This window comes from Odocoileus virginianus, chromosome 16 (assembly GCF_023699985.2).
Source record: "Odocoileus virginianus isolate 20LAN1187 ecotype Illinois chromosome 16, Ovbor_1.2, whole genome shotgun sequence".
Taxonomy (NCBI): Eukaryota; Metazoa; Chordata; class Mammalia; order Artiodactyla; family Cervidae; genus Odocoileus; species Odocoileus virginianus.
The window spans coordinates 40598491-40619999 of NC_069689.1; the positions used below are offsets into that span (position 1 = coordinate 40598491).

The 21509-nt window shown below is 40.1% G+C and overlaps 1 non-coding gene across 1 annotated transcript; it reads right to left on the reverse strand.

The window, feature by feature from the left end:
- Positions 1-9098: 9098 nt before the first annotated feature.
- On the reverse strand, positions 9099-9170 carry TRNAE-UUC (transfer RNA glutamic acid (anticodon UUC)). Its single transcript has one exon. It is a non-coding gene; the product is annotated as a tRNA-Glu (tRNA).
- Between the last annotated feature and the right edge of the window lie 12339 nt (positions 9171-21509).

Below are 21509 nucleotides of genomic sequence, written 5' to 3' on the forward strand. Positions count from 1 at the left end.
ATGCATGCATTAATATATTATCATGAACAATTTATTTTTATTAATAAAAAAGTGAAACAGCATGAAATAAGTACAGCCCTATTGGGGAAAATCTGAAAGGCAGTGAGAGAGCACTAGCTGGGGGGAATCTAGGTTTTTTGTGGTTTATGCAAATGTTAGGAAAATGGGTCATTGCCAATTCTGTCCCACATTAAGTCATATGCCACAAAATAATTTCAGTTGTTTTGCTCCTCCCTCAGGATGGAGAACTCACACCTTTTAATAAAGCAGGCTTCTATAAAAGGTTGATTGTTTTTCTTTTTTATGAGCATTTTGTTTTCTCAACAAAAATGGAGCATTCTTTACTGAGGCTTCAAATCAAGGCATTGTTCATATCTGCACAAGACCTTAGAGGCAAAGTGGGAAAGGAGATCAGAGCCTAGAGAGAGGACTGTGGGAGGCAATTCTGAGAAATTCTGGGTTAGGTTTGGTTGAAAGTTGAAAACAAGACCAATACATTTCTAGATGTTACCGCCACCATTATTTCTTCTCTCTGCATAAACGTGTGCTTCTCTGCTGAGGGGGGATGTCTATTTCTCTGCTCCCTTGAATCTGAGCTGATCTGGGACTGCGCTGATGAAAAGAACATAGCAGAAGTGACACTAATCCAGTTCTCACTTAACTTTGGAGTCATCATTCCCAATCCTTTCTTTTGAAAATTAGCGACCATGTAAAAGGTGAAACTGCCTTGAGATCACCATACATAAGAAGCCCACAGCATGTATAGCAGCACTGGAGAAAGATGCCACGTTGTGAAGTCCTGGCCTCAGCCCAGCCTAACCATCAGCTGAATCCGGCCAAGGGAGTGACTGACTGGCACGTGTCATGTGAAACAGGAAAACTGCACTGCTGAGCCCTTCCTAAATCATGAGCAAAGAATATGGTTGTTTCTTAGCAAGTATGTGTTGGGAGTGCTTTGTTATGTAAGCTCAAATTCAAAGCCTCTAGTTTCAGAGATAACTGTCAACTAAACAAGTGGTAAACTTGTTTAAGTTTGGTAAACTCTGGGCCTGTTTCATCTGCTCTGTATTGCAGGGGGCTGTAAACCTACAAGCATTTCCAGTATTCCTGGCCAGCTGGCTTCTGATTAGATTCAGTCACTTGGAGACACTGACAGGAGTTTGGAAGGTAGGAGGAGGGGTAATTTTTCTTCTTCTCAAGAATGGCGATTGATCCCAGCCCCCAGTGTCTTTGGCATTTCCAACAGGGTAACAGGAGCTGTCCATGTACTTCAGTAGCAGCCTCTGCAAGTGACTGAGTGACTATAGATTTAACAGCCTGGTTGGTGCCAGATGTATTATCTGCAGACTCCAAAATGTCAGCAGTAAGATCCTCTTAAGTCTGCTAATGCCACCTCCTTCCTTTTCGCTCCTCTATCCCTTCATCTATTAGACAACTTTGAAGTGTTTCTATTGTTGAGCTAGATATCCACATACTCAGTATTTGTAGACAGCAGTGCTTTCAGGAAATTCAAAAACAAAAATTTGACATTGATTATCTTTCCCTGGGCATAAACATAACAATGACCTCATTATCAGTGGAAAATGAAATACTGGTAGTTCACATATGTAGTAGTAACATATTTACTTAGATTATAACCTGGTATTACCTAGAATAATAGGTCTATCAAAGGTATTCAATCAACTACAGTGACAGTGAGCTGGATGTTTCTGACTGCACTGGAGAGTTACATAAAGAAAATGAGTTACTGTAGGCTTAAGCTCTCAATTCAAGATATGGTCAGAGGACTAGAGATCTGTTATCATGGACCTCAGGCAACCCATTATCTTTTATAGAAATAAGTAATAAGAGGTACAGCTGAAAGTCAAGCTCATAATTTGATTCAACAAGTTCTAGAATTACAGCTCAAGTAGATTCATAACCTCTGCACATCACTTAGGTGAAAGTCAAGGTATTGATTAAGAAAGAATGGAACACCAATGCATGGAATAGGTATGTGACTTGACTCAGATGAATGGACAGTTATAAAGCCCAGGTTTCTTTGAGCTTTTTCTTTGCTAGTAGAAGTTCCTTCCCATTGCTGAAGGAAGCCAGACTTCCCTTGCTTGAAGACTGAATAAGTGTTTTTAAGATTTTAATATGCATAAGAATCACCTGAGTAACCTGTTAATATGAATATTTTGAATCAGTAAAGTTCTGAGTGTGGCCTGAGTTTCTGCGTTTCCAGAAAGCTTCCAGAAGAAGCCAGTGCTGCCAGTTCAGAAACCACGCTTAGCACCCTTGGTTACTCAACATGTAAAGTTACCTTGCAAGGGAATGCCAATTATCCACACTCAGCACCTTTCAAAGTTTTCAGATCCCAAACTGGAATTCACTCTCAGCCCAGCACAGGAAGTCGGATATGACTCAGCAGGAGATAGTTTAATAATTGTTAGATTAAACCAATTTATATTAGAAGAAAGATAAGGAATATGTGTGGGGATGATGGATCCTAAGATTACTAGACCGAGGAGGCATAAAATAATGTTGGGAGTGAAACTTACTGATATGACTCTATATGTTAGTTTGGGAATCTAAGAACAGCTATAAGTCCAAGTTTGCTTGGTTTAGTTAACTAGATCAACAGGGACCCACCTTCAATGAGGTTATAAAGCGATACATCCACAGTAGAGGATAGATTAACATGTTTAAGGGCTTAGGTAAATAGTCATGTTGGAGTTCAGTTCAGTTTAGCTGCTCAGTCATGTCCAACTCTTTGTGACCCCATGGACTGCAGCATGTCAGGCTTCCCTATGCATCACCCACTCCTGGAGCTTGCTCAAACTCATGACCATTGAGTCAGTGATGCCATCCAACCATCTCATCCTCTGTCGTCCCCTTCTCCTCCTGCCTTCAATCTTTCCCAGCATCAGGGTCTTTTCAAATGAATCAGTTCTTCCCATCAGGTGGCCAAAGTTTTGGAGCTTCAGTTTCAGCATCAGTCCTTCCAATGAATATTCAGGGACTGATTTCCTTTAGGATGGACTGGTTTGATCTCCTTGTAGTCCAAGGTACTATCAAGAGCCTTCACCAACACCACAGTTCAAAAGCATCAATTCTTTGGTGTTCAGCTTTCCTTATGGTCCAACTCTCACATCCATACATGACTACTGGAAAAACCGTAGCTTTGAGTGGATGGACCATTGTCAGTAAAGTACTGTCTCTATTTTTAAATATTCTGTCTAGGTTTGTCATAGCTTTTCTTCCAAGGAGCAAGCATCTTTTAATTTCATGGCCACAGTCACCATCTTCACTGATTTTGATGCCCAAGAAAATTAATCTGATACTGTTTCCATGGTTTCCCCATCTATTTGCCATGAAGAGATGGGACCAGATGCCATGATCGTGTTCTTTGAACAATGAGTTTTAATGCAGCCTTTTCACTCTCCTCTTTCACTTTTAGCAAGAGGCTCTTTAGTTCTTCACTTTCTGCCATAAGGGTGGTGTCATCTGCATATCTGAGGTTATTGATATTTCTTGCAGCAATCTAGATTCCAGCTTGTGCTTCTTCCAGTCTGGCATTTCACATCATGCTCTGCATATAAGTTAAATAAGCAGGGTGACAATATAGAGTCTTGAGGTACTCCTTTCCCAATTTGGAAACAGTCTGTTGTTCAATGTCTGGTTCTAACCTGCATTTGCTTCTTGACCTGCATATTGATTTCTCAAGAGGCAGGTAAGGTGGTCTGGCATTCCTTTCTCTTTAAGAATTTTCTGCAGTTTGTTGTGATCTAGCCATGAAATTAAAAGATGCTCATTTTCTGGAAGAAAAGCTTTGGCCAACCTAGACTGCATATTAAAAAGTCAATGTATGGCAAAACCAACACAATATTGTAAAGTAAAAAATAAATAAATAAATAAATAAAACTGAAAAACAACAACAAAAAAAGCAGAGATGTTACTTTGCCAACAAAGATCTGTCTAGTCAAAGCTATGATTATTCCAGCAGTCATGCTGGAATTGGACCATAAAGAAAGATGAACACCAAAGAATTGGTGCTTTTGAATTCTGGATTCTTGAGAGTCCTTTCTTCTGCAGGAGATCAAACCAGTCAATCCTAAAGGAAATCAGTCCTAAATACTCATTAGAAGTACTGATGCTGAAGCTGAAGCTCCAAAATTTTGGCTACCTCATGCAAAGAACTAACTCACTGGAAAAGATCCTGATGCTGGGAAAGATTGAAGGCAGGAGGAGACGGAGATGACAGTGGATGAGATGGTTGGATGGCATCACTGACTTGATGGATGTGAGTTTGAGCAAGGCCCAGGAGTTGCTAATGGACAGGGAAGCCTCGTGTGCTGCAGTCCATGGGGTCCCAAAGAGTTGAAAACACCTGAGCGATTGAACTGAGCTGAACTGAGACAGTCAAAGGCTTTAGCATATTCACAGAAAAAGAAGTAGACATTCTTCTGAAATTCTCTTGCTTTTTCTATGATCCAACAGATGTTGGCAATTTGGTCTCTGGTTCCTCTGCCTTTACTGTATCCAGTTTGAACATCTGGAAGTTCTTGGTTCACGTACTGTTGAAGCCTAGCTTGGAGAATTTTGAGCATTACTTTGCTAGCATGTGAGATGAGTGCAATTGCGCACTAGTTTGAACATTCTTTGGGATTGAAAACTGACCTTTCTCCAATCCTGTGGTTCAGTTTTCCAAATTTGCTGGCATATTGAGGGCAGCACTTTAACAGCATCATCTTTTAGGATTTGAAATAGCTCAGCTGGTATTCCATCACCTGCACTAATTTTGTTCGCCGTGATGCTTCCTAAGGCCCGCTTGACTCTACACTCTAGGGTCTCTGGCTCAAGGTGAGTAATCATACCATTGTGGATATCTGGGTCATTACGAACTTTTTTGTATAGTTATCCTGTGTATTCTTGCCACCTCTTCTTAATATCTTATGCTTCTGTTAGGCCTATATGATTTCAAATGTTCTTTATAGTGCCCATCTTTGTATGTAATGTTCCCTTGGTATCTCTAATTTTCTTGAAGAGATCTCTAGTCTTTCCCATTCTACTGTTTTCCTCTATTTCTTTGCATTGATCACTTAGGAAGGCTTCTTCTCTCTCCTTGATATTTTTGGAACTCTGCTTTCAGATGGATGTATCTTTCCTTTTCTTCTTTGCTTTTCATTTCTTTTCTTTTCTCAGCTATTTGTAAGGCCTCCTCAGACAACCATTTTGCCTTTTTGCATTTCTTCTTCTTCTTGGGATGAATTTGATTACTGCCCACTGTACAATGTCACAAACCTCTGTCCATAGTTCTTCAGGCACTCTATCTATGAGATCTAACCCCTTGAATCTATTTGTCACTTCCACTATATAAGGGATTTGATTTAGGTGATATCTGAATGGTCTAGTGGTTTTCTCTACTTTCTTCAATTTAAGTCTGAATTTTGCAATAAGGAGTTCAGGATCTGAGCCACAGTCAGCTTCTGGTTTTGTTTTTGCTGGTTATATAGAGCTTCCCCATCTTCAGTGGCAAATAATATAATCAATTTGATTTCAGTATTGATCACCTGGTGATGTCCATGGAAAGAGTCATCTTTTGTGTTGTTGGAAGAGGGTGTTTGCTATGACCAGTATGTTCTCTTGGCAAAACTGTTAGCCTTTTCCCTGCTTCATTTTGTACTCCAAGGCCAAGCTTGCCTGTTATTCCAGGTATCTCTTGACTTCCTACTTTTTTCATTCCAGTCCCCTATGAAGAAAAGGACATCTTTTTTTTGGTATTAGTTCTTGGAGGTCTTGTAGGTTTTCATAAAACCATTCAACTTCAACTTCTTTGGCATTAGTGGTTATGGCATAGACTTGGATTACATGATATTGAATGATTTGCTTGGAAATGAACAGAGATCATCCTGTCGTTTTTGAGATTGCACCCAAGTACTGCATTTTGGATTCTTTTGTTGACTGTCAGGGCTACTCCATTTCTTCTAAGGAATTCTTGCCCACAGTAGTAGATATAATGGTCATCTAGTTAAATTCACCCATTCCAGTCCATTTAAGTTCTCTGATTCCTAAAATGTCGATGCTCACCCTTGCCGTCTCCTGTTTGGCCACTTCCAATTTACCTTGATTCATGGACCTAACATTCCAGGTTCCTATGCAATATTGTTCTTTGCAGCATCAGACTTTACTTCCATCACCAATCACATCCACAACTGGGTGTTGTTTTCACTTTGGCTCCATCTCTTCATTCTCTCTGGAGTTATTTCTCCACTCTTCTCCATTAACATATTGGGTACCTACCAACCTGGGGATTTCATCTTTCAGTGTCCTATCTTTTTGCCTTTTCATACTGTTCATGAGGTTCTCAGGCAAGAATACTGAAGTGGTTTGCCATTCCCTTCTCCCGTGGACCACATTTTGTCAGAACTCTTCACAATGACCTGTCCATCTTGGGTGGCTGTACATGGCATAGCTCATAGTTTCATTGAGTTAGACAAGACTGTGATCCAGGTGATCAGTTTGGTTAGTTTTTTGTAAATGTGGTTTCCATTCTCTCTGCCCTCTAATGGATAAAGTTAAGAGGCTTGTGGAAGATTTCTGATGGGAGGGACTGGCTGTGGAGGAATCTGGGTCTTGTTCTAATGGTTGGGGCCATACTCAGTAAGTCTTTATTTTATGTTGATGGGTGGGGCTGTCTTCCCTTCTTATAGTTTGGCCTGAGGATTTATCAAATGTGAACACAACTGTCCATCCACTGTGCCCCTCAAAGAGGTTCAGGCAATATTTCCTCCATAAGGGATTGTGAAATGCACTGATGAAGAGAGCATTTGCTGCTTGAAAACACTTTGGTAGAAGTCTTGCACAGACCAGGGCCCCAGAGAAAAGGCATGTGGGCTCCTGATTAAATAGGAGTTATGGAATCTCAGAGGGCAAGAGTACAGGAGCAAACCTGCAAGGAAAAAGGTGAGCTCAGCTACTGAAGCAGTGCTGGAACAAGAGGAATCTGGCAGTGGTGTCCTGGGAATGAAATAAATGGGCTATCTACTGAAGTATTGTTTGATATGTACAGCTAAAAAGCTCTAGGCTTGGTGACTGGAAACTTTGCTTGAGTCACTGCAATGGACTATATTGCTTCTGGCCCAGTGCCAAGAGCCAAGTCAGTTCCCAGACTCTTACCATTGAAGCAAGGATAGACTGGATGCACCAGAGGAAGGACCTTGCAACACTGTCACAAGAACAGACTGTAAACACATCCCCAACCCTATAGAGGAACTATAGCCATTTGTTCTGTTAACTTACACTGGCTTTGGTTTGACTTTCTTCTCTTCCTATGGTTAGGCAGCTCAGAATTATTAGAATTAATGTTGTTTTATGTTCTTCCTGCTCCTCCAGTATTTTTGTGTTGTGCACTGGGACTTGAAATAAATGAAGTTGTGGCCTAAGTTTATTTCAAAGTGGTTCCAGTGGATCTGTGAAAATACCTGAACCTGTCATGTATAAGTCAAATCTCCTACTTGACAACTCACATTATCCTATTGCCCCTTGAATCTTGGAGTGTGGGCTACTATGATCAGAAAAGACAAAATGGTAGCCTCTGGAAGTTCCCCTTCTTAAGAAGATAGTAAACCAAAAGCGAGGCTGCATCTTAGAGAACATTAAAGATTAGTGTCACCAACAAAGATTTGCATGATGCAGAAGCTGTACTGACAGATCTAATTATTGGGGCTTTCCAGGTAGCTCAGCTGGTAAAGAATCCACCTGCAATGCAGGAGACCCCAGTTCGATTCCAGGGTTGGGAAGAGCCACTGGAGAAAGGATGGGCTACCCACTGCAGTATCCTTGGGCTTCCCTGGTGGCTCAGATGGTAAAGAATCTGCCGGCAATGTGGGAGACCTGGGTTCAGCCCTTGGGTTGGGAAGATCCCTTGGAGGATGGCATGCCAAGCCACTCCAGTGTTCTTGCCTGAAGAATCCCCCTGGAGAGAGGGCCCTGGTGGGCTTCAGTCTGTAGGGTCCCAAACAAAAGGACTTGACTGAAGTGACTTAGCACTCAGGCATATCTAATTACTAATTCATGTATTTGACCTGTGCAAAAGGCACACACTTCTGCTTTCCCTTACAGCCCTGGCTAGTAATGTTTGAATCTGCTCTTTGGTATTCTGGAGGGTCTAGGAGGTTGCATCCTTTATCCTGCAAGTAAGAAGCCAAAAAGGAAAAGCTTTTTGTACCAGGGAGGGCCCCACAGGGTCCTGTTCAGTTTCATATGCATAGAAATACTTTATTTTCATTCTGGAAATGGCCTAGAAGCTTAGAAGATTTCAAGGCGTTTTCCACTTCTGAAACACTGAATTTGCAAGGAGCCCTGACCTCAACCTAACCATGTGTGATTCGATCCGGAAGCTGATTCCATGCCTCATTAACCCATGTCATGTGCTGTGGAAGCTGGTCAGGTGAAAGGATCTTCTCTTGCTGTCTGCATCCCTGTGCAAGCCTCTGCTAAAGCAGTATTTCTATTTGGAGACTCTCAGGCCATAGAGATTTCTGATTCAGGAAGGTTCTTGCTTCCCTCCCAACTCGGTCATCAAACATCAATTTCCCTGGGTCTTTTCTCATCTCCTCCTGGCCAGCTCTCTATCCTCCTGACAGAAACACTTAGTGAGAGAAGACAGCAATGAATTCCCTGTGTAAAACATATGCTGATTATATAATTAAGTGACGTGATAGAGGTGTTAATTAACCCCATTGTGATAATCATTTCACAGTTATGTGTATCAAAACATCATGTTGTACACCTTAAACTTACACAGCATTATAATATCAATTATAAGCTATATAATGTCATAAAATGCTGGGAGGAAAATAAGATAATTCCTTTTTTTAATAGAGTTTGACCAATAAATATATTTTAAATAAATTATATTATGGGCAAAAACAACGATACTGCTTACAGAAGCAGCATTTCCTGTATTACGAATTACAAGGTGGATTTTCAAGCTCACCACTCCCCTTCAGGGAATCGCACCTTTCTTCAATTATATCGAGTCTTCTTGCTAAGAAAGATCTTAGTTTACTTGACGGTGAATTTCTTAACCAGGCTTCTAAAAGAGTCTTTCCTTCCCACACCGGGAGTCGAACCCGGGCCGCCTGGGTGAAAACCAGGAATCCTAACCGCTAGACCATGTGGGAGAGGACGTGAGAACGCCACCGTACAAGACAATTGAATCACGCCGTCTGCTTCCGCTTTCGCCGCGCGGTGCCGCCGCCGAGCTGCCGCGGCCTTCCGCGCCTGCGCGGGTTTTCGGCGCTCGGAGCCGGCAGTCCCAGTTATGGTTAAGTCTCGTCGCGCGCGGCCTGGAGCCCGGAGCGAAGTGCTGCCGCCTCCCCAACCCCTCACCCCGCCCCGGGGAGGCGCAGCGGTTCTTGGCACCGCACAGCCCTCCCGCAGCGTCTGTGGAGGGACCTAGATTTCTAAACGCCCTTTAAGACGCTCTGCGGTGAGATTTGTGAGTGCTTTGAAGAACCAACAGCAGGTTGTGAGCCTGGCTCCTGGGTTTCAGTTCACCGGTTTTGAAGCAGAGGATAACTTTTATTAGATCAGATTTTTCCAGTCATGGTGCTTAAAGGCATTTTAAGTGGGATTTTGCACTTTGAAGGCAATAGATGAAACCCCGAATACCCCCTTGGGGACGTTTTGGGGCCAAAGCCCTTCAGAGACTACCGTTTTAAAAGATCTTGTTTAGGGATGGTCTTACAGCCGTAAAACCAAAACTAAACACTGCCAACTGTAAAGAAAGAATCCATACGTTGCACTGCTTTAACAACTCATGTCTTGCAGGAGAAAAGGTGAAATAAAACAAACAGCTGACTGGGAGATAAACATGTACACCCCACATAAGAAATTGGTATCCCATATGGAAAGAAACTACGCATGATTTATAAAAAGACAAATACTGCTATATAAAAGTCAGAACTTGTGAACAAGCCTCTTGGAGAGGAACCGCAAGACTAGAATGCATCTGAAAAAAAATCTCAACCCCACTGGCTCCAGGCTAGCATTAGGCCAAAAAGCAAGTGTGCAATGTGAAATGTTGGCAAGTATGTGGGAAAAAGGAAGATTTTAGAAATTGGTAAAACTTGATCAAGGAGGCAAATTGTCAGGATTTCCTGAATCTGCTTATGACCAAGCATTTCTTATTTTTCTTTTTTTAAACTTTTGTAAAACAAATACTGTTCTGGAATTGCCTGTCAATGAATATGGAGAAATGCTGCTATGAAAGTAATAGGCAGACCATAGGGAAGATAAAGGGCCAGGGTCACCCTAAGCAAAGATCAGGGAAGGATGGAGATTCTCAGTCTCTAAGAATTTTGAATGTCTCTGTGATTTTTTTAAAAATTAAAATTCTTAATAATTGAAAACATTTGTGGAATGAAAAGGACTGTACATAATGTCTACAGTTGAGCCACAGACTAAAAGAAAATGTTTCACAGGGAAAAGTAACTGTTCTTACTATATCTGCCCCTTAGCTCCCAGGGAGGGGGAAAAAACCCACAGGAAGGAAAAGTGGATTGAGAACGGAGGAGTCAATAAACTGGGGAGAAATTTCACTCCCACATATAAACATGACAATACAATTTAAAACAATGCTAAGATACTTCTGCTTTACTGACTATGCCAAAACCTTTGACTGTGTGGATTACAACAAACTGTGGAAACTTCTTCAAGAGATGGGAATACCAGACCACCTTACCTGCCTCCTGAGAAATATGTATGCAGGTCAAGAAGCAACAGTCAGAATTAGACGTGGAACAATGGACTGGTTCCAAATTGAGAAAGGAGTACCTCAAGGCTGTGTATTGTCACCCTGCATATTTAACTTAAATGCAGAGCACATCATGTGAAATTCTGGGTTGGATGAAGCACAAGCTAGAATCAAGATTGTGGGGAGAAATATCAATAACCTCTGATATGCAGATAACACCATGCTTATGGCAGAAAGTGAGAGGAACTAAAGAACCTCTTGATAAAAGTGAAAGAGGAGAGCGAAAAAGCTGTTTTAAAACTTAACATTCAATAAATGAAGACTATGGTATCCTGTCCCATCACTTCATGGCAAATAGATGGGGAAACAATGGAAACAGTGGCTGACTTAATTTTTCTCCAATATCACTGCAATATCGCTACAATATCACTGCAGATGGTGACTGCAGCCATGAAATTAAAAGATGCTTGCTCCTTGAAAGAAAAGCTATGACAAACTTAGCATATTAAAAATCAGAGATGTTATTTGCCAACAAAGGTCCATCTAGTCAAAGCTATGGTTTTTCCAGCAGTCATGTATGGATGTGAGAATTGGACTGTAAAGAAAGTTGAACACTGAAAAATTGATGCTTTTGAACTGTTGTGTTGGAGAAGACTCTTGTGAGTCCCTTGGATGGCAAGGAAATCAAATCAGTCAATTCTAAGGGAGATCAGCCCTGAATATTTATTGGAAGGACTGATGCTGAAGCTGAAACTCCAATACTTTGGCCACCTGATGTGAAGAATTGACTCATTGGAAAAGATGCTGATGCTGGGAAAGATTGAAGGTGGAGAAGAAGGGACGACAGAGTATAAGATGGTTGGAATGCATCACTCACTCAATGGACATGAGTTTGAGCAGGTTCTAGGAGTTGGTGATGGACAGGGAAGCCTGATGTGCTGCAGTCCATGGGTCTCAAAGAGTCAGACATGACTGAGCGACTGAACTGAACTGAAGATATCCAGGGCTAGAGAGGAAGCAAGGGCACAGACTCAATGGGAATGGCCATAGCCCCTCTCTGGGGCCGCTGCCCAGGCTTCCCTTTTCCACGGCTCATCCACATGTGAATGCAGAACCTGCCAAGGCATGGCCGTTGAGGCCAGAGCCACAGGATGGCATGAGAGTGGCTTTCACTGTGTTGTGACCCCTTGCCATCCACCGATATATACATTGTTTTCTTATAGAAGCAGTTTTATTGCACTGTCATGATAATTTGGAGATTGTTAGTACTATCCTAAATAATGCCTTAGTTTCCTAAAATAGGGGCAAGAGCCATGGAAAAGAATTTTCTAGTAGATGATTAAGAGACTTTTTTGGTTTTGTTTTTGGTGAAAACATGTACAGCAAGAAGGCTTGAATATTTTGCCTTATTTTTCAGAGTGTGCTTGGTTTCATACCTTCTGTTTGGTAGTATTAATTCAAATAATTTTTTAAAAATAGTTAATATGTCATATTTCTATCTTTTATTGCATATATGATGAATTTTAATAATTTAGACTTAATAAACTTTTAGATCTGAAAGGTAACTTGGGGATATTCAAAGTCACAACCTCAAAATATCCAGGAGCTTAAAATAATTTGCCCCAAATCATCCAACTAATAGATTTAGTGAAATTCTTTTGTATATCATCATGGGTTGACTCCATGATAAAGAAAATATTGGAAAATGCTGAAGTGAATGAAATCTAGAAAACAATTTTACAAGGACAGTATACATTCTGAATAAACAGTTACTAAATTCCAATGTTTTTAAATGAGTTGGGAGGTATAATATTGAGATAAGCTGGGACCTGGGATCTGGGACCCTTTGCTTGCACCTAGGTAAACACTTACTTGAGCAACAGAATACAAATAAAATTATGAGGGACTAAAAATAACTGCATCCACAGTTGAAGCAAATTATGAACAATATGATACAGAAAGACCAAAAACCTAACTGGTGCTTCTGAGATTTGGGGAGTAAAAGTGGGGTTCTCCTCAGGCAGGGTCCTCACACAGGGTACCACCAAAGGGGTGAGCAGACCACCTCAGCCACTGCTCCAGCCCAACCCGTGGATCCGCCGCAACTTTCACCCCGTTTAAGGGACCAGGCTCGGCCCTCCCCGCTCCCGCTGTGGCTCCAGGGCCGAGCGAGGGACACTGCTCCTTGTTTCCTCACGTCCCAGTAAAGCCTTGCCTGCATTCCTCATCTGGCCTGTTCTCCATCTGTATTGGTTGAAGAGTACAAGAACCTGGATCAGTAACAACTTTACCAGTAATAAATGTTTTACTGATTTGGATAACCTGAAGGTTAAGGTAGAATAATATGAATAGTTTATGTGTGTGTGTGTGTGTGTGTACATTTGTGCATATAAATTTCTCCTGACTTTTGAAGTCAGATATCAGTGACATCAAGCCTAAATCCAAAAACTGACTAGCTCTTAATTTTTAGAAAAACCACTGAATCTTTGAATATAAGTTCTCCCCATTTATTCCACCAGTAACAATATATAACTGTCATTGTGAGGGCAAATTCTTAGCATCCAGCACAGAATGAAGGTGGTACTTGCCCAGTTGGAGTTGCCAGTGGTCGCTGTCACCTCCAGAGGTGGAAGGTGTTGGTCTGGCCACCTTCACTTGGGTACCCAACAGTGAACAGGATGGATCCACACCTCCCCTACTGATGGATCTTCTGGATGATTCTCCAGCTGATGTTTGGTTTGGGCCTAGGAAGTTCCCTGCATTTCACCGTTACTTACACTGGCTGCTCAGACCTCTGGAAGGAAGCTACAGTGATTGCTGGAATGTGACACCAGGCTCCTCCGTCCATGGGATTTTCCAGGCAAGAATACTGGCACATACACAGCCAATATTTGCCTTGCTGCTTAGATTGAGTGCATTCTTTCTGCATTTGGATTTGTTTTGTTGAAATGAAGCAGTGCTTTTTTTCTTTATTATTTGACAGCTGTTTAAGGTCTTGCAATTTCATCTTTTCATAAGTATATGCTAAAAACTTTAGAATACAAGCATAGAAATACAAGTATATTGGAGTAAGACTGATTGAACTGTTATTCTGCCCTGTCTATACCAAGTACAAAATAAATATACACCATTTTTTATTGATTTATTTCAGTTTCAATGATAGTAAGATTATGGAAATAATTTTTTGGCAAGCTGAAATTTCTCAACTTGGGTTTTAACAAAATGTGTCCAGTTGGTAATGGTGACCACACTCATTCTTACTCTAACAAATACACAAAACAAAACAAAAAACTGGTGTTTTTTCCAAAGAGCATTTTTGGTTATTTTCTCAGCCAAATCAGACTTCTACTTAAAAGGTAATTACTTATTACATTGGATTAGCCATATGAAATTGCCAATAGTTCACTAATTTAGTACAATAGAGAAATTCTATTTTTTTTTCAAGCCAATTCTTTTTCCTCTAACTGTAAGCATCAGATTCACTCACTATGTTAACAGGAAATACTTAATAGAACACTTGCTGTTAAAATCTGAGTTTTTCCAACATCAAGAGCAACAAAAAATTACACTTGTTTCTAAGATATAGCTACGTTGCTTTTAAAAGTGTTACTGAACTCAGGTTTGGCTGTTCACTGCACAAAAGCCATTAATTGAGGGGCAAGAGTCAGTAAAAAGGAAAGGCACTTTATTCAGAAAAGTCAGCAATCTGGGGAGAAGGTGGAATCATGTTCTGAGACCAACTCTAAAATTCTGCTCAGCTGTAACAATTTTTAAAGGGAAAAGAGGTAAGCAGTCTTAGTTAATCATTAAGATAGGAGGTCAGATTCTTCATCACTTTTTCCATTGCTTGCAGACCTGCTGACTTCTGATCTTTCTTTGGATGCTGTATTGCCCCCGTGATCAACCTGTAAATTTGCTAAGGAGGAAGCCGGGGGTGAAGAGTCAATCATTCTTTAACTACTGAATTCTTCATTCTTGACTCCTTTTAATCCCAGAAAGGAATCAACAGGTTCAGCAAGGCACTGTGTATATTTAATAACGAAGAAGTCAGCAGGTAGGTTAAATGTTACTTGATGATCTCATTTTTATAATTAAAGTTTAAGGAAAATAGAGATGAACAAACAGAAAAGGGGCAAAAGAGCTGTTTACAAAAGTAACAATGCAAAGATGAAAGTCTAATAGGTGATATTTATTCTAGAAGGGCTGTGGGGTGTGGAAAGAAACAGCCATAGATTATTTAACAGGTCTAGTCTGGGCTTCCCTGGTGGCTCAGAGAGTAAAGTGTCTGCCTGCAATGCGGAAGACTCCGGTTCGATCCCTGAGTCAGGAAGATCCCTGAGGAAGGAAATGGTAATCCACTCTGGAGAATCCCATGGACGGAGGCACCTGGTAGGCTACAGTCCACAGGGGTCGCAAAGAGTCAGACAAGACTGAGCGACTTCGTTTCACTTTAAGAGTAGAGTTAAAATGTGATTCACAGCTTCAACTTTATTTAAATCATGTACACCCATGGTGGATTCATGTCAGTGTATGGCAAAACCAATACAATATTGTAAAGTAAAATAAATAAATAAAACTGGAAAAAAAAAAAAGAATTCCTGAATTGTTAGGAGCATTTATGTATTCATCTCTAAAATGTGGACTCCTCTCAAATATGTTGCACTTCAGAGTATGTTAAAAAACCCAGTCACATTTAGGAGAATTAGTAAATAATTGAAGAGATTGATGAACCAGTCAGAAAAAAGTGACATTATGGTGATGCTGTCTGGATTTTGAAAGAATGAAGTTGGTGGAAAGATAATTCTTGGGACAGTGCAGGGTAAGCAGAAGACTGTTTGTGGAGCTTAGAGCTTGGCCAAGTGCTGGGATTCATTTAAAGAAAAATAATACAAAATTGTGGCTATAATATTTGTATGAAACTGAATATGTATTTAGAATAAGAAGAAATCACAATAAATTACACATTAAAAATTTTTTTAAACAGCAAATATTTAAAAATCTAGAAAAATATTTTTATTAATTGTCTGATGCCCCACATTACTTTTTTTTTAGGTGTTTAATTATTTTATTTATTTACATATTGTGAAAATAATTATTTAAATAAGGAATCCATTAGACTGAGGTGGTTCTATTCTTAGCAGCCTACCTAATCAAACCAAACCTTAAGCTTGAAATGCTTCAAGGTTAAGAAATCAAAATCATAAACATCTAACTATGGTTTTCCAAGTAAGGTAAACACTTAAGCTATGGCTAATCAAATAATTTTTTGCTTGACTTCTGCTTCTTCCTTATAAAAATCTTTCCACTAGCTTCTGTTGGTAGAGTGCACCCAATCACTTCTAGTTTGGTACTGCCTGATTAAAATAGATTTTTCTTCAAATAAACTCTTAAAAATATCAATATGTCTCAGTTTATCTTTTAACACTTTATATTTTAAATCATTCTCATGAACTTTTATCTCCTATAACTGTATGGTCTTCATAATTTTCATTTCTTTTTTTAAAATTTATTTATTTTAATTGGAGGCTAATTACAATATGGTGGTGGATTTTTGCCATACATTGACGTGAATCAGCCATGGGTGTACATGTGTTCCCCATCCTGAACCCCCCTCCCATCTCCCTCCCCATCCCATCCCTCAGGGTCATCCCAGTGCACCAGTCCTGAGCACCCTGTCTCATGCATCGAACCTGGACTGGTGATCTGTTTCACATGTGATAATATACATGTTTCAATGCTATTCTTTCAAATTATCACACCCTCGCCTTCTCCCACAGAGTTCGAAAGTCTGTTCTTTATATCTGTGTCTCTTTTGCTGTCTCGCATATAGGGTCATCATTACCATCTTTCTAAATTCCATATATATGTGTTAATATACTGTATTGGTGTTTTTATTTCTGACTTACTTTGCTCTGTAAAATAGGCTCCAGTTTCATCCATCCCGTTAGAACTGGTTCAGATGTGTTCTTTTTAATAGCTGAGTAGTATTCCATTGTGTATATGTATCACAGCTTTCTTATCCATTCATCTACTGATGGACATCTAGGTTGCTTCCATGTCCTGGCTGTTTTAAACAGAGATGTGATGAACATTGGGGTACATATGTCTCTTTCAATTCTGGTTCCAATTTCCTTGGTGTGTATGCCCAGCAGTGGGATTGCTGGGTCGTATGGCAGTTCTATTTCCAGTTTTTTAAGGAATCTCCGCACTGTTCTCCATACTGGCTGTACTAGTTTGCATTCCCACTAACAGTGTAAGAGGGTTCCTTTTTCTCCGCACCCTCTCCAGCATTTATTGTTTGCAGATATTTTGATAGCAGCCATTCTGACTTTTTTAGAAGAAAGATTTAAAAAACAATTTATTTATTTTTATTATTGAATATTTATTTTGATTAATTAATTTATTTAGCAGCTCTGTGTCTTAGTTGCAACATGTGGGATCTTGGATCTTTGCTGTGGCATATGAATGTTAGTTGTGATGAGTGGGATCAAGTTCTCTGACCAGAAATTGAACCCGGGCCCCCTGCATTGGGAGTGCAGTGTCTCAGCCATTGGACCACTGTGGAGGTCTTCCCATATTACTTTTTTTACCTACATTTTTTGACTGTGTCCTTTTTGACTCCTTCATATAACAAAGGCTATAATGCTTTCTTTGGAGGAACTAGATAATAGAGTCTTCAGTATGGTTTATGAAGTTTCTCTTTTTGTTATTGATAGTTTAGAAAAATTTCTTTAGTTTCTCAACTCATTACTGGTAATGTCATATAAATTTTTGACATTGCTGTCAAATTAAGGAGATTGCTGTTTCAGTTCTCCTGTGTCTGAATTATAGAATTTCAGGGTATTTCAATTATTCCCTGGACCAATGATCAGTTTGTTATCATGTTTCATTGCAGCAGCATTTTTGAAGGATTTTCTGTCTCTGCAATCTTTGTTGAAAGCAGTATTTTGTGTCAACTCAGTGAGGAGTTTATTTTTCCAATGAATTCATATGGTTTGCTCCATTTCATTAAGTGGATTATCAAAAAATTTAACAGTTTATCACTACTTTTTGAAATGCATACCTTTCTAATAATTAATTATTGCTTTGAAATGATTTATATGCTGTTTCATATGATGTGTCAAAAGGTTCATCAACTATCCCACAATATTGTGTTGGAAAGCAAAAAACACACAACTTCACACATGAATGTACATTCACGGCCTATAGAATGGCTAAGAGTTTGTGCTTGACAATCACAGACATTCTTCAAATCTCTGTTGCTTGTTATTCCTACCCAGAAAAATATTTTGGAGTGTTTCAATATTGTTCAAGTATATATATCAAGTATATTCCTAAGAGGAGACCTATGGTAATCACATCTTCTATTTAGGTTGTTACATGTCTAGTGATTGGAAGGATTTTCCACAGACCAGCTTCTGGCTCTGTCTGTGTCATAGCTATTTTCCTCCCACAGCAGATGTGCCAAGCCACAGGAAATGTTTTCTCAAGATAACAGTTCTAGCTGTTCAGGTTGCAGTGCTGGGTGATCAGCTGGGTGAGCAGCAGAAATGTTCCTGAAAGTAATTCCTATATTGGACAGCTGGTAGCACCTGTACATGAAAATGATCATAAACCACATGAGCCTGAGTGAACCTCCCCTTAGGTAGACTCTGAGTTCTCACAGGCAACTACTTCTTCCCAACCTGAGGGGGAAGGGGCATTCAACTCATCACTTAAAATACCTAATTTTCCGAACTTTACAAAAACATGTGACATTCCACGGATCACTTCCAGGAACATGAAAGGGGCCAATGCAAAGGGAGACTCCTGAGGCTTAGGCCTCATTCACTTCTTGAAAATTCACCTCCGACTGTAAATAAAAAAGGCTCCATCACTTTCCTCCTCTGTTCCATCAGCAGAGCTGTAGTTCTAGCCTTAATTGGATCACTCCAGATTTATTAGAAAGCTGCCTAGTTGACTTCTCTATACCTTGGATTTGCCTCTTATCTAATATGATCATGTTAATCCATCTAGCCCCATCAACTTCATGGCAAATAGATGGGGAAACTGGCTGACTTTATTCTTTTGGACTCCAAAATCAATGCAGATGGTGATTGCAGCCATGAAATTAAAGGACACTTACTTCTTGGAAGGAAAGCTATGAGCAACCTGGACAGCATATTAAAAGGCAGAGACATCACTGCCAACAAAGGTCTGTCTAGTCAAGGGTATGGGTTTTCCAGTAGTCATGTATCGATGTGAGAGTTGGATTATAAAGAAAGCTGAGCACTGAAGAATTGATGTTTCTGAACTGTGGTGTTGGAGAAGACTCCTGGGAGTTCCTTGGACTGCAAGGAGACCCAACCAGTCCATCCTAAAGGAGATCAGTCCTGGGTGTTCATTGGAAGGACTGAAGCTGAAGCTGAAACTCCAATACTTTGGTCACCTGATGTTTAGAGCTGACTCATTTGAAAAGTCCCTGATGCTGGGAAAGATTGAGGGCAGGAGGAGGAGGGGATGACAGATGTTGAGATGGTTGGATGGCATCACTGACTCAATGGACATAAGTTTCGGTAAACTGCGGGAGTTGGTGATGGACAAGGAGGCCTGGCATGCTGCGGTTCAAGGATTCACAAAGAGTCGGACACGACTGAGCGACTGAACTGAACTGAGTCCACCACTTAAAACCTTTCCATGTTTATTAATCATGTAAGATCAAATTGGATAAGGAAATGGCAACCCACTCCAGTACTCTTGCCTGGAGAATCCCATGAACAGAGGAGTCTGGCAGACTACAGTCCATGGGGTCTCAAGAGTCAGACACGACTTAGTGACTAAACCACCACCAAGATCAAGTTAGCTGAAAGAAAACCACACCTCCACCTAGAGTACAGTGCGTATGCATATTTCTTGTTCCTCAGTCTTACAATGTAAACTCATTTGTAAAGCTACTTAGGTCAGCACTTTTTGTCCCCATTCTCTTTGGTGAGACTATATCATACCATACAGTGAGATTCTTTTGTGACAGCCTTTGTCTGATCCTGCAAATCCCTGACTTCCCAAATGATTTATGAACATTTTTGTATATGTTTCCTCTTGTACTGTAAAGTTCCATGCATTTGTTAAAATGCATGGCTGCATATATTCACCATTTTGGAATCATACAGAAGTTTCATTACCCTAAAAGATTCCCTACAACTCAACTATCTCCCCTTTCCAAATTCCTTGTTGCCACTTTTTCTTGTCTCTGTATAATGGAATCACAGCCTGTGGTCTTTTCAGAATGTCTTATTTCACTTAGCAAAGTGAATTGAAGACTCACATGTTTTTGTGCAGCCCGATAGCTCATTTCTGTTTATCACTAATATTTCATTGTATTCCACCCAAAGTTTATTTATCTGTTCACAGATTTGAAGGACATCTTGATTGCTTCCAGTTTGGGGCAGTTATGAATAAAGCAGCTACAAACATTTATGGGTAGGGTATTTATGTGGGCAAAAGTTTTAAAACCAGCTGAGTAAATACTCAACAGTGCAACTGCTGCACTGCATGATAAAGAATATGTTTGGCAGTTTGTAAGTAACTGTCAAACTGTCGTCCAATGTGATTGTACCATTTTGCATCCTCACCAGCAGTGGAGGAGAGTTCCTTCTTCTCCATGTTCTTGCTCACAACTGATTTTGTCAGCTTTCTGGATTTTCCTCATTCTAATACATCTCTAGTGGTACCTTGTTATTCTTTTAATTAGTATTTTGTTAATGAAAAAATACGTTGAATACCTTTACATGTATTTATTTGTAATCTTTATAGGTTCTTTGATTCTATTTTGATCTTTTGCCCCTGATCTGTTCAGCACTCAAGGATCCACCTACTACAATAAGAGAATTTTCCTGCCTTACTGCACATACATGATTCACGTACATGCCATTTCTTACTCTGTTATAGCCAAGAGCAGGCCAGGTCAGTGCCTGTCATAGTTGATCTGATGATCAAATGACACATGATAGAAAATTTTGAAGATGTGTCATTATAAAAACATATACCTTTATACACTTCTATCCATAAGGTAGTCAACTCCAGCAATTTGTCACAACTCCTTCCAGAGTTTTTTCTTTTGTGGGATTATTTTTCTTTGTGTATTTTTCTTTATGTTCATATATAAGTCATTTTCAACTTTTTCTAATCTTAAATCATGCTGAAACAAACCATGTGCTTTGTAAAAGCAGTTTTTCATTTCAGATGAAACCCCAGAATTAGAATTATCATGTAAAAATTTAAATAGCTTTTTAAATTCCTTTAATACACACACACAAATATTTATTCACAAATTGCTAACATTTTATTTCTAACTTCAGGTACCGAGAATGCTTGTCCTAATACTCCCACCTGCACTGAGCAAGGTAGTTTTTGTATATTACTCACTTTTGGTTTCAGTGACACCTCTCTGCAGTCTGAGTCACAGCCACTGACTGCTTCTTTAGCTGTCCTGGAAACACGACAAGGGAGGGTGAAGTTAAAGACCCAAGCTTTCAGTTCAGTTCAGCCACTCAGTTGTGTCCAACTCTTTGCAACCCCATGGACTGCAGCACACCAAGCCTCCCTGTCCATCACCAAATCCCAGAGCCTACTCAGACTCATGTCCATCCCATTGGTGATGCCATCCAACCATCTCATCCTCTATCATCCCCTTCTCCTCCTGCCTTCAATCTTACCCAGCATCAGGGTCTTTTCCAGTGAGTCCATTCTTCACATCAGGTGGCCAAAGTATTGGAGTTTCAGCTTC